Here is a 14,389-nt window from a genome sequence, read left to right as displayed (position 1 = left end):
AATTGGCAAATGGAATTAGACTGTGAGCCGTGGTGTCAGAATTCCAACACCAGAGCTCCTCTGTGTTTCAGGGCTCACACTGTTAAGCTGATATCTCCTTTCCGTGCCACATACAGAACATGCACTTCACATTGACACCCCTAGAATTTTGCAGTGCACAACCTCAACAAACCTACATGGTCCTATAAAAAAAAATACCCTTCCCTCATAGTCAGTAATGCCTCATTCAAGTTCAGCTTGCACATGAATGAAAGTTATGTATCTATGTGCCTGTGCATGCTGGGACTATAACTGTAAAATTCTTAGATGTATTTCCCCTCACAAGGATCCTGATAGAGTACAGGGCTGAGAGTCACGAGGAAATCATAAACCCATGTTGTCCAGCCTCTTTATTTAGCAGATAGACAGAGCTGGAAAACTTAGAAGTTCTGAGCTCAGATGCAACTTACCCAGACAGCAGAATCAGAACAGAACCCCAATATCCTCTGACAGTCTACCACTCCTACTCAGATCTTGTTCTGATAATTTCCTCACTATGCTTTTGAGAGTGTCTTTTCCTGTCTTCAGACCTCAAGCTTTCTAAGTCAGAAATGAAGAAGTGAGCCAGATAAGAGGGGACAACCTGGGATCCCTAGAATGACTTTCCTAGCAGTGTTTACTTTTTAAAATTAAGTCAGTAGATTTTTTTAATGGTACCATCTGAATTTTTAAGCTCTAATGAACGCCACTTAGTTGCCTCCTCACATACATTCCTATCTGCTGCCCCCCCGCCCCCCCCTTCTAGCTCCCTCTTTCCCCTCTGAAGTTGTGTCACTCGGGGGTACCAGCTCCACCAGCAACTCCTCTGTGAGCTGGGTTCTCATTACTTACTTGCTGCAAGCTCCCTGAATCACTGGTTTCATTTGATAGACAAGAAGATCTGGCAACCTTTGGCCAAAATTTCTCGTGGCAACAATGAGCTGGAAACCACAGCAGCTGCCCCCTTTCGATGGACTGTGCACGTTCCAAGCTCGGCTCATTCTCTCATCTGGCTACCTGTTTGCCCCTACAGGGATTCCAGTCTGTGACTCTTGGGAGAATGGTGATGTATTACACTGTTTTATATACTATACACATCCATCACGTGTGGATGTGGCCCTGGGTGGACACTGTGATTCAATCGTCTATTCAATTAGGTCAAATAGTAAGTTTTTACTATGTGACCAGACTATACTTTAAACTGACCAAACAGACTAGTGGGGTTTGGCATCGTGTGAATGCTGCCTCAGTAAGGCTCTGCTGAACTTCATATCGAAGTATGTGCCAAATTATATGCAAATTTGTATTTTTCATGGGAGCTGAGAGCTTTGGCACTTAATTTTGATTTTTTTTTTATAGCTAAGTATGTAGCATTGGCCAAGTTCTGCATGTTTAATCCTTTTAATCATTCAACATAAATCATGCTCTCAGCCCCTTAATCATTCTTGTTATTCTTCTTTGAACCTCCTCCAGTTTCCTTACATCCTTCATTGCATAAAGAAGAGTTTTTTAACAGGCCTGTTTCACTTCCAAGAATCCATTCTGTGATGGAAACTGTGGGGGTTAGAAGATCCAATGCCATGAGAGACTCCAAGGGAAATGCAAGGCGTGGTCCTCGAAAAGTTGCAGACATTCACAGGAACTAAAAGACCATCTGACCCACTTGTCTGCCACATCTGACCCAGAAAGATGATTTTATATCCTTTTTCCTCTTAAGTGATACAGAGAAGGATTTATATGAGGCCCCTTAGTAACATATTCTACGTTCTTTTACTGTGTGTGTGTTTTTTTTATTAAGCATCTACTATGTGAATGAGAGAGTTCTTGCTCTTCCCCTGTTGAGTCCAGGGAGATAAACAGCTGGTAGGATCACATCTCTTAGGATCAGAGATTTAGCTCTCATCCATCAACTCTTTCCCCTTTATCTGGTTAGAGAGGTGCTAGAGAATAGTGTCTCAGGGAAACTCTAAAGACAAACAGACTCCAGGAGAAGTGGTGAAAAAGCAAAGTTGGCAGAGGGTCTTAACGTATACCCACCTTTTCTTGCATCTACTTTTCTTTTCTCTACAGGTCCTTCCCTGCCTCCAACTAGAATATAAACTCAAGAGAAACTTTGGTTTGCTCCCCAGTCTACCCCAAAACCTAGAAAAGGGACTGCCACATAGTAAGTGTTCGAAAAGTGCTTGAGGAATGAGTAAATATTCACCTTCAGCCTATCACTTCATGCTTTGATAAGGATACTTGATACTTGTTAATCTTATGTAAAGCTTTATACAAATCATAGCTTCAAGACAATCACCAAAGCCTCCCTCACTTTCTAACATGCCTTTCAAATTGTATTTGTGCCTAAAGATCCTGTTAAGGGGGAAATTTAGAGCCACCATGGTTCAAGGCCATTTAGTCCATCTGATTCTTGAATCCCCCTTATTGGCCATCCCACCAGTTATCATTCAGCCTTTGCTTGAATACCTCTAGAATTGGAGAGCTCATTTTCTCCCAGAGCTGCCATCCTGTACAGCCATGACTATTAGACTACTCCTGCTTAAATGTAGCTAATATCTTTTTTTTTCTATAGCCTTTACCCATTGTTTTAGTTGTCAGAAGCATATTAATCTTTCCTTCCACAGGGCAACCCTTCAGGTACTTTGAGACATTAACACATCCCTCCTAAACTTTCTCTTCTGTATATTAAATGTCCCTTGTTCCTTTCTACACCTAGAAACGTATAGCAGAAATTCCAGCTTGGGAGTCTTGCATGTAATCCACCTTGAGGATTCAAACATGAACAACAGGAACGGACCAGCAGGGTGTCTGTTTATGGGGAGGACGAAAGAGCTTCATAGGGAAATCAGCAAACAACTAGTTAACCAACCAAAAGTCATCCTTCAGGAGCCATAAATCAGCATGCAAAGAAAGGAATGTTCAGGGACACGGGTTCAGCTCGTTCTGTGGATCCCGTTTTCTGCCTGGAGGAACTTGTGCCAAACTTGGGGAGAAGGAACACTCAGGATCAAAGGCCAAGATCACAGAAATCTCTGGTCAACGTTGAAACTACAAGGCAACACGATTTTGGAAGTTGGGTGGTGTTGGACACCACCACCCAGGACGGAGAAGCAGGAGAGAAGATCAGATCATATCAGACTAGAAGGGACAGCACGGGCTTCCAGCAGGGCAGAAGCCAAGCAGGAGGCCTGGTGGGGAAAGCAGTATCAGGGTGGCGAGTTTGTTTATGGAGCAGTGAGAGTGGGAGGGAGAAATGGTGCACTGGGAGGGATGGCCAAGAGGAGAGGGTCTGCATCTGGCGCATGGGAGATACCTCTGGGGAGCATCCGAGGAGGCCTGCGGTTCTTATAAATCTGCTAGGAGACATGCCATTTTGTTACTGTTACTTGCCAGCCTCAGGAAACATGATTATGTCGTAATGAGAACCCTAGCTTTTCTCTACCGAGCCTGTCTATGGGCACAGCACTGCATTAACACCGGGGTAACTCATTCAATCCTCATAATAATCCTCTGAGGCAGGTAGGGTTCTTATTCTCATTTTCCAGACGAGAAAAGTAAAATTTAGTGGATCCATCATATCCAAAATCACACCGCAAGTAAACGGCAGAGCTGTGAAGCAAAGCGACTTCTGTCTGACTTTAAGCCTGACTTCTCAAATGATATAAAATCAGTCATTTTAGTATAATTCCCTTGTCTCACAGCCCAAACTTCAGGAGTAAAGTGTTTACATTTGAATTGAATTTGTTCGGTGCCTTAACCAAAGCTTTTTAAAAAAATTGCTGAACCTAGGGGCGCCTGGGTGGCACAGCGGTTAAGCGTCTGCCTTCGGCTCAGGGTGTGATCCCGGCGTTCCGGGATCGAGCCCCACATCAGGCTCCTCTGCTATGAGCCTGCTTCTTCCTCTCCCACTCCCCCTGCTTGTGTTCCCTCTCTCGCTGGCCGTCTCTGTTTCTGTCAAATAAATAAATAAAATCTTTAAAAAAAAATTGCTGAACCTAAGTATATATAGTACATCATAGTGCCCCCTCCCCCAAAACCACCTTATGTAGAAAAGTTAAGTGGGTTGATTTCTGCAGGAACTGTTCTTATCAACGGTGACTGTGGGATCTTCCATCCCCTGTCACTGAGCCGGGGTGAGTGACCTTCAGTCTTCATATCCGTGCAGCCATCCATTTCGGCTCCGGAACTCACCAGCGACTGTTTCTTTGAAGCAGCCTTGTCCATTCAGCATCAAGTCAATCATGATGAAGGAGATGAGGAACACAGTCCCCAATCCCATGTGTCCATCGCCGTCTTCTGTGTCCCTGGATGTTCCCCGCACCAGAGAACTTTTCTTTCTGGTCCAGTGAACACGAAATCCTCCCACGAGGAATTCTGGGGCATCCTGCTTTTAAAAACCTTTTATGGGACCATCAAATACCTCACCTCATCACCTTGAAGAAATTGGCTTCAGGAATGAGAGCAAAGTGTAGTGCACTGAGCTGAAAACAAGGTAGGCAAATTGTTATTTCTCGTGGCTAAAGCACATCTGACTTCCTCATTGGACTAAAGCATTTAGCAAAAGGAAACAGTATTTTAACTGCAGGCTCCGTGTTACAGCCCACGGACTCATGACCTAAGCCAGGAACCAACTTCAGTATACAGAGCAAAGCATTCTAGACACGCTGATACTTTATGTGCCTAAGAACACGGCCATTTACAAGCAAGAGCTACTTTATTGCTAATGATCTTTGAAGTTAACAAGGTTTGCAAAAGCTTCTCGGCATTATTATTACTATTTATATTAATAGCATTAGTGATCTCCTTTATTCTTCCAAGACTTAACACTCCTAATTGGCATCAGTATAAACAGAGGTATAAATGCTATCATGCAATGCAAGCAGAGCCAACTCTGGCAGCTTTGTGGGTTTAATATGGAAATGTTTGCTGTCTAATGAGGACACAAAATGTTAATCTGCAGAACAAATTGTATTTATAGAGAAACTAATTATCATATGCAAATGTGACACACATCACTTGCAAAATTCCCCTTGCCGCTGGGGCGGCCCTCTGTGACCTTTCTGAAACACGGCGCTTTGAAGCACCAGCTCATGCTTTCAGGCGCTGAGGCTGATGACTTTCACTTTCATACAGAAATGAGCTAAGTGGGCAGGACTCTGGCTCCGAATAAACATAACAGAGGCATCGCCTCCATAACTCTAACCTGCACTCTGTTGATTTCTTATCCTTTCCTGTAAAACTCAGTTCTTCTGTAGCTTTGGCTGTATCTAAAAAGCCAGATTACAGATGACCAGAGTAACGAACGTTTTAACCCACGTAATAAGAGACCTGAGATGTTCTTATCATGCACGCTGTCCTCTTGAGGGAAGGCTACTTTGATGTTGTTTTCATAATTATTTTTGGGTTTTGTTGTTTCTCTTCTTCATTGAGTAGGAAGCCCCCAGGTATAGGTTGTTAAATCCGAGTATGGTATTTAACTCCTTTTCTTGGTACTTTGTCCTCTTTTCTTTCAAATATATGTATTCTGCAGCTTGAAGCCTCCTGGAAGTATAAAATGCTGGAAATTAAATGGCCTTAGAGATCACCCAGGGACTCCACATATTTCATTTACAGATGAGTAAAGTATGGCTCAGAGAGGTCTGGTGGCATACCCGGGATCACATGGTGAATTGGTAGAAGACACTGGAAGTCAGGTGCTCTTTCTATATGCTTAAGCAATTAAACAAAACAAAACAAAACAAAACAAAACCAAAGCAGCAGCAGCAGCAACAACAACAAAAACACACCTCTACTGTAGCACTGCCAAGTTTAGACTTGTGTGAATGCTTGGAAGTGTTCTTAGCTCTGTATGAAAGATGCTGCTGGCCAGAGAGCCTTGACCAGCCGTGGAGACGTAATTCTGCTAGTTCTCATCCTGATAGTGGGGGTCTGGTTCAGCATTCTCCAAATGCCTGTTGGACTCCAAGGACAGAAAGGTTGAAGGAAATGTGGCCTCTAGCTCTCATAGAACCCACTGTTTGCTGAGGGAGACCAACCTGCAGTGAGACAATTTCAATGAAACAAGGTCAGGGCATTATCAAAGTACACACCTTGGGTGGAAGCACAGAGAAGAAATAGCAGTCTATGCAAAGGAGGACGCAGGGTGGGTAGTGTATTTGTTTCTATCGCTATGTAACAAAGCATCTCAAATTTAATGACGTATTTTCTCATTTGAAAAGATGGTGATTATTTGCAATATGTGAGAAGCAAAGGAGTAATATTCCTAGCATATAAAGTATTCTCATAAATTAAGAAAAGAAAAAGAATATTTGACTATAAGAATGGGCTAAATATTGGAATCTTAGGGTTGGGTTCCTTTTTTTTTTTTTAAGATTTTATTTATTTATTTGACAGAGAGAGAGACAGCGAGAGAGGGAACACAAGCAGGAGGAGTGGGAGAGGGAGAAGCAGGCTTCCCATCGAGCAGGGAGCCCGGTGCAGGACCCTGGGATCATAACCTGAGCCAAAGGCAGACGCTTAACGACTGAGCCACACAGGCACCCCTAGGGTTGGGTTCCTATAATGGGCTCCATTTCATATACACAGAGAAGTTAAGTTAGTTGCCAATGGTCACAAAGTAGCAAGTGTCAGAGCTCCCATTCCACCCAGGAAGTCTGGCTGTGCTCTAGGGGCATGACGTCCTGCCTAGAATACACAGGGAAAAGTCAGCAGTGGTTACTATGCTTGTCTCTGATGAGGGTTTGGGAAAACAACACCCCTCCCCCCACCCTCCAACCCCCGCCACTGATGAAAATGGAAACAAGTAAATCTTTCTGAGAAGTTTTAACAGTTTGTCTCTAAAGTCTTCTTTCAAGTACATGGTCTTTAATGTAGCATTTCTTTCGTATTCTTTTATTCCAATGAAAACAGTACCTGTATAAATATTTAGCTCTAAGAATACCTGTCAAGTTACTCCTAATTTTAAAAAAAATTTTAATGGAAGCAAAACAGAGGTTACATCAATTCTTTGGCATTTATGCAATGGAATACTATACAGTATGCAGAAGTAACCGGTAGTTCGGTCGGTTCCCAGTGGGGGTGGGAAAAGGACACAAGAGAAGTCGGTGGGTGAAGGCCCTGTAGCACAGCCCCAACCCTGCCACTGACTTGCTCTGTTGTACCACTTGGGCAAATCTTGTCATTTCTCCAACAGGCAGGAATTGGGCCAGGTGGAGGGAAAGGTCCCTGCTGAATCTGACACCTTATGAAAATCAGATTCAGGGTCCAAGGTCCCGTCTTTGTGTACCCCGGGTGCGTACACTCAAGTTGGAAAGTAAAACTTCAGCTTCTATGGCAATGGTGAGGCAGGCTTGTTGAGAGACCCTCATTCAAAACACCCCTTCCGCCTCTCCCAGCCTGTGATCCAAATCTGTGTTTCCACCACAGAGAAGCCAGTAGAATTTATGAGGGATCTTGGATTCCCTAATCTCATTAGCAACCTGCCTGAGGATTTGGCCTCATTCAGGCCTATGGCTCCCTTTCCAATATTCAAATGCATTTAGGTTACATTTGGTTGAATATCGAGGAGCTATTTTAAAATGGTGATAAAAAGAACTCATCACATTTGACCAAGCCAAGTTGCAAGTATTCCAACTGTTCATTTGCACCTCTTATTGGAGCTCAGAGAAGGCGTAGGCTCACGTCACCCCTGTAATGTAATCCCCAACGCGAGGAGAAGGCAAACATTGCTGTCCCTGAATAGGCAGGGAAGTTATTACCCAATGACTTCCAGAAGATTCAGTCTATCAGAGCAATTCCATGTGTAGTTTTAATGTGCCACAAAATGCTGTTTTCCATTGTCGTTGCAAGTTTATGATCATTTGACAGTTGAACACTTTCTCGTCTAGCAGGTGGCAGAGAGGAGACTCCATCAATAATACTCATTCCCTTAGCCCTCAGAAAATATCTATAAATGTACCACCCTTGAAAGGTGACAAGCTTTTTTATGGATTCATAGTGACCATTAACCTTCTGCTTGACAGCAGAAGGGAAGAGAAGATCAGTTTTCACAGATCCTGGGCAGAACAAAAGGGAAAATAAGGGACTACCTGAGAAATACTCCTGAAAATCAAAGCCAAATGGTGTGAAGGCCCTAGTTCATCCTCGGCTCCATCCCATGGTCTAAAATTACAAAGGTTCTGGAGAAATAGGTTCCAACAAAGCCATCCTATCCAGGTGAGGGGAAGCAGAGAAACAGGGTCTCCAGGCTGGCTTAGCCATCTAAATGGTCTAATTAAAAAAAACAATTAGGGGTTGGCTTCTGTCCTGCACATTATTCCCCAATTGATGAAATCCCGAGGAATGGCAAGGAGCCAAAATTGCTCAAGTGACTTCTTGTTTAACTCAGCCATTTAAGTGCTCACCAAGTGTTAAATTTAAATGTGTGTAAAGATTATTGCAAAACACACACATGCACACACACATCAGGGGAAAAGTGTGAATATGCATACAGAGGGCCACACGTAGAGGTCAAGAGGGAAACAGCTTCGGGGATATTTAGAGATTTAGCTTTTAGCAAAAGTCATTTTTCTCCCTCCAGTAAGCCTGTGAGCTTTTAATAGCCACTTTCCTTGATTGCTTCTAGATCATTGTCTGCTGCCAAGTGCCCCGATATGAACACATAGACACTAGGTCTTGAGGGGGAGGAGGGATTTGAGAGAATCCTCATACCAGAATTCTGAAAGCTTTCCCAGACTGAGTCAACCATGTCACTCTCCTAAATTATGCAATAAAATAAAGTCTCAAGCTCAGATTTCAAGAATCCTTCCTTTTAGTTCTGAATATTTTTACATTCTGAGTAGTAAGAAGTTCGGGAAAATGGCCTCCTCCCTCAGACTTCCTTATATGTTTCTGAAAATATTATGATGGCCTTGCAATTAAGATATTTTAGAAATATGTGACTGTCTAGCAAGTGAATTAGTGAAATAATTTATTATCTTGAGAACTAATGATACTAACTTGTTCTTTATTTTTTTATTAGTATTTTTTTTTTGGTAGAAATTGCTGACACTTTGGGGGCGCCTGGGTGGCACAGTGGTTAAGCATCTGCCTTCGGCTCAGGGCGTGATTCTGGCGTTGTGGGATCGAGCCCCACATCAGGCTCCTCTGCTATGAGCCTGCTTCTTCCTCTCCCACTCCCCCTGCTTGTGTTCCCTCTCTCGCTGGCTGTCTCTATCTCTGTCAAATAAATAAATAAAATCTTTTAAAAAAAAAAAGAAATTGCTGACACTTTGATAGTTTTTTTCTTAACAGGTAAGTAGGTGGTTGAACTAGACCCTATAGTTTGGCCCAGATTTTAAGAGTGGAGAAACTCTGGCATAGTCTTTGTTCTAATACAAAAAACCCAAAACAAAACAACACAAAACTAAAACTAAACTCAAAAGACAAAAAGCAAGCAAACAAACAAATAATAATCAGGAGGCAAAGGATACACCCAAGATCAAAGACAGGTGAGGAGCCACAGGTGCCCAATACTTCCTCCCTTAGCACCTCCCCAAGGCACAGACATGACTCACCTCGTTACCTACCAGGTGAGAAACCTGGATCCATGCACTGACTGGCATTTACATCATTTAACCTGCCCACGAGCTTCCCAACAGCTCCAATCAGGACTCGGGGGTCCATTCTATATCAAATAGAAGCTTTTTTGACGTGCCACTACTGCATACGTACTCTGTTTTATTTTTTACTAAAGCGTTGAGTCTAAAGGAGATTTCCATCCAGCAGGTTAGGTCACACCAACCACCATGGTGAACTAATACTGATCTTTGAAGAGTGCACTGCAAAAACTTGCCCTTGTTAATTTTCCATTACCACTTGCATAATAGAAATAATTCTGAAAAGGAGGTCAATATTGTGGTCTACATCCGAAACACCACATTTACTGAATAGCCAGCACTTGAACGGGGATTGAGTTTGCTTCCAAAGTATATTGAAGGTACAGATTTTGCCTTGAGTGAAGTTTGGAAGAGGAGAATTACCAAAACCTAAATAAGAATTCAACATCACAAATAAATGCCCCCACTTCTATGAAGCACATAGTATTTGCCGGCCACTGAGCTAGGCAGTTTACATATATTATTTCTAGTTTTTCTAGCACTTAACACAGTAAGCTATGAGACATTTTCTAGATGAAATAAATTACGTTCTAAGAGATCGAGAATTCCTAGATATCACACAGAAAATATCAGAAGATCACAGGTGGGATTAGAACTAGGAATATTTAACCTAAAGCTGATTATTTCTTCCACGACACCACATTGTCTCCCAGCAAACAAGCAAGAGTTCACAACACTCTTTCCTACGTGTCCTTTCAAAAAGAGGCAAATAATAAAAGAAACATAAGTTTAAAATTTTTATTAAAATGTTCTGCTTAGTTATATCTACATCAAATAGTCATGTTGTACACTTTAAATACATTCTGGTTTTATTTGTCAATTGCACTTCAATAAAATTGGAAAAGAAAGTTGAAAATGAAGACTTTATGAAAGTCAGCCAAAGCTATGATCTATTAATAAACCTCCAATATCAGTTTCAGATGGTGACCCTCGAGCACTGAAGACTCTGAGTTATCCCAAAACGAGGTTCAGTTGCGTAACCTTAAATTTTGCCCATCAAAGGCCAAGGGTCTTCTGTTCCTTTTTACTGTCCATGGAAGGGAGAGAGGAATTCATCCTGAAATTTTAGAGAAGGTGCTGATGGGAATGTGCTATCAATATCCTAGATTCCCAGCTTGGAACTTAGAACATGAAATTACCTTTATTAGATCACTGAATGAACATTCAAATATAGGCAGAAAGCAAGGTGACCAGCCATCCTGGGCTGCCTGGTTCTGTAGGGTTCTCAGAACATGGGACTTTTCAGAGTTAACACCGGTAAAGCCCCAGGAAAACCAGAGCAAGTTGATAACTCTCACTGAAACATGTGTGCTTCTCATAGAATTTTGTACCTGGACAGAACTTTGAGTTTAGCTATTCCAATACACACACTATTTTAATAGTGATCTATAAGGAGATTAACTCATAGTGCGGTTTAAACATGAACAGAAGTAACAGGACCCCCACATTAAAGTATAATGGGTATTATTATACTTATGAAATGTCAGACAATTTCTATTCTCCTAAAGTGTTCTCTATTTTTCTGAATTCCACCTGCCCATTTGGGATTTGGGGATTAGACCATTCCTGCAGGTGGACCCCACACTTACCTAACGAATAGTAAAATGCTAGGACAAATTTCGGCAAAGAGGGGACCAGAATTAATCTGTTCAGAGACTTGCTGGGCTCCTGCGTAGCCTGGAAGTCATCTGGAAAAAATCCTGTTTGCTTTGTGAAAGGATATGGAAAGTGGCTGATGATACCGGTTGTCCTAGAAGTGGGGTGTGCAGCCCTGTAGTAAGGACAAAGGAGAGATGCTGTTGCTGAGGAATAGGTGCCAAATGGCAAATCTGAGCTGCTTTTCAGGTTACATATAACTCAAAGCAGCGCTCCAACCCATGAGGAGAGAGCAGCCCACATGTTACCAGCCGCAGGCAATAACCACAGATGGGTCATCATCTTCCAGAGATTGCCTATTATTGACAGAGACTCACCTAATCGTCACTTCCAAGAGAGTAAGACCGCACTGGACTGAAGGTACAAGGGCCCTTCTCCATCCTCCTGAGGGAACAAGGCCCTCCCCCACCCACCAAGACTCATCTTTGGAAGGACAAAAGTATAGGTTCAGCTCTGAAAACTTGAACGTTAACCTGAAGGCAACCATGATGAACTAAAAGGAAATGGTTTAAAAACGAAGACACTGAGGGGCCCCTGGGTGGTGCAGTCTGTTGAGCCTCTGACTCTTGGTTTTGGCTCGTGATCTCAGGGTCCAAGATGGAGCCCTGCGTTGGGTTTCTGAGCACGGAGATTGAGATTGAGATTCCCCCTCCCTCTCCCTGTCCCTCCCACTTGTGCTCTCTCTTTTTCTCTCTCTGTCTCTCAAATAAATAAATAAATCCTAAAAAGAAAAGAAAAGAAGATGACGACGACGACACTGAGATAGTGTCCATTGACAAAGTTAAGTTCCTCGATGATCCAGTAGGAAGGGGAGCTTGTAAGGAAGAAGACATGATAGTAAAGAAATATTAGAAGTGAACGAGTGACTGAATAAACATAAAATTGATTCTGTTTGTTTTTCCCACATCTAAGTAGTGGTGAGAAACTCTGCCCACTCCCTACAAAGTACTCCATTGGAGGGCTTGGAAGTCATAGATAAGTAGATAAAAATATAATAATTCTACCTCCCAGTGATAAACATTATCAGTATTTTGCTTAGATGACAGATAGCGTGATGATAAGTGGATATTGTATGTATGGCATTAAGCTCTATATCCAGCTCTGTATCTTGCACGTTATGACTCCAGAACTTGGTCAAATTTTTTTTAAGTAATTGTTAATAGCTTTATGAGAGCCAATAAGCTGGAGACATCTTGGTTTATTTGACCACCTTATTATTGGAGACCACTAGTTTATTCACCTCTACTGTTATAAACAATCCTGTGATGATTTGATGGTAGCTCTTTTCCACATATTTGACTACACTTAACTTTAATTCTTCAAGCCGAAATCATTGAGTGAAAGGGTATGAATTTATTTTAACCTCTTGTGAGGTTTAGCAATGTATTTCCTGGAGGTCTATGCCGACTTCTCTGTTGGCAGTAGCGCGTGAGCGAGCGCCTTCTCCAAGGCCCCCTTGGAGTGGGCGGCATTTCCAAATCTGAAAAAAACTTGATAAAAGAAAGATAGGCTCTCATTTTTGTTTTAGTTTGTTTTTTTGGCTTGCTATCGAAGTCGAGTATTTTTATTATGTTTATTAGCAACTTGAGCTATGTGAAGCCTCCATTCTACGTTTTTTGGGTATTTCCTTTTTTATTTGAAAAACCTCGTTGTAAAAGCATATGACATGCCACACTTGTTGCCTGTATTTTTTCATTTTCTTTTTTAGCTTTTGACATGCCCATTTTTGTCTTCATGTGGTCAAATCTTATCCATTGCCTTATGTTCAGAAAATCCTTGTTCTAAAACAACATACGCAAATGGTCTTTGCTTTTATAAATTCTACGTTTGCCTTTTCAAATACGTGTGACACAATCAACACTTCACATATAACATTTTAATCTATCTACGAATTTTTCTTGACATACTGGGGTTTTTATTACTTTCTAGATGGTTAATGAATTGTCCCAGCAGCATTTACTTCCTTAACATCCAGTAATCTGCAATGATTTTTTTATCAGAGCGCAAGCTTGTATGTATAGAAACAGGTTCTGTGACTTATTCTACTCCAGTGATCCACCTGATGCTTTTCGTTCTAGAAAGGATCGTTTTAATTATTATAGCTTTCTAATGTACATCCATATCGTGTACTGCTCTTCTTTTTCTAAACTTTCTTGGGTATTTATGTCACTTTATTACTCTACGCTGTCAAATTTCAGAAGAAAAAAAACAAACTTTGGGATTTCCATCGAAAAATTATTCTGAAACAATTTTTAAATTATTTAAACTCGCCAATGCACGAACATGGTTTGCCTCTCCATTTACTCAATTCTTCTTCTATTGCCATCAATAAAACTTCTAAGATTTTTTTTCGTTAGTTCCTGCATACATATCTTGAAAGTTTATTCTAGTTATTTAATCTTTTTGGCAACGATCACAAGAATAAGAACTTTAAAATAAATTATTAGTGGATACATCTGGTATATAGAATATACTTTAAAAATGTACTTAACTTTATATGCCTGACTTTTAGAAATCTTATCAGCGCTGAAGATTTTAAGCAATTTTTTAAGATTCTACTTCACATTTTTAAAATGTTAATTCTATAATCACCATCTAGTTTTCTTGTTCCATAATTAATACAAGGCTTCCACTAGTTGAATTAGTGAATAGTTGAATTAACTAATAATTATAACAAGATCATTGAAGCTAAAGTGTATGTTAACCACTGAAAGTTTGACTTCATATGACACGTACATAATAAAACAGGAAAGACGGCAGTCTCCTATAGCAAGCAAGTGAAAAAACATTATAGTTTCAAGGTTAATGGTTCTATGAGAATTATTTCATTGAATTTCAAATAGATTTCACACAGGAGAGCTTCTTGCAAACAAACTAGGCCTGCTTCAAAATGCTGATGACAAGATAGAGGATAAAAAAAAAAAAAACCTGCTAGGAAGGACCTTCACCCCAACATCCCTCATGTTTATATGGATGAGTATACCATGGTTGATATGGTATAGTTTATATGGTTTAGGCAACCATGTCTAAGTCTCTTCTGGCTCTTCTGGTCTATA

The sequence above is a fragment of the Ursus maritimus genome, unplaced genomic scaffold (genome assembly GCF_017311325.1).
Source record: "Ursus maritimus isolate PB19 unplaced genomic scaffold, ASM1731132v1 scaffold_28, whole genome shotgun sequence".
Classification (NCBI taxonomy): Eukaryota; Metazoa; Chordata; class Mammalia; order Carnivora; family Ursidae; genus Ursus; species Ursus maritimus.
The sequence above is the reverse complement of the archived record's forward strand: the minus strand, read 5'-3'. Positions refer to the sequence as shown.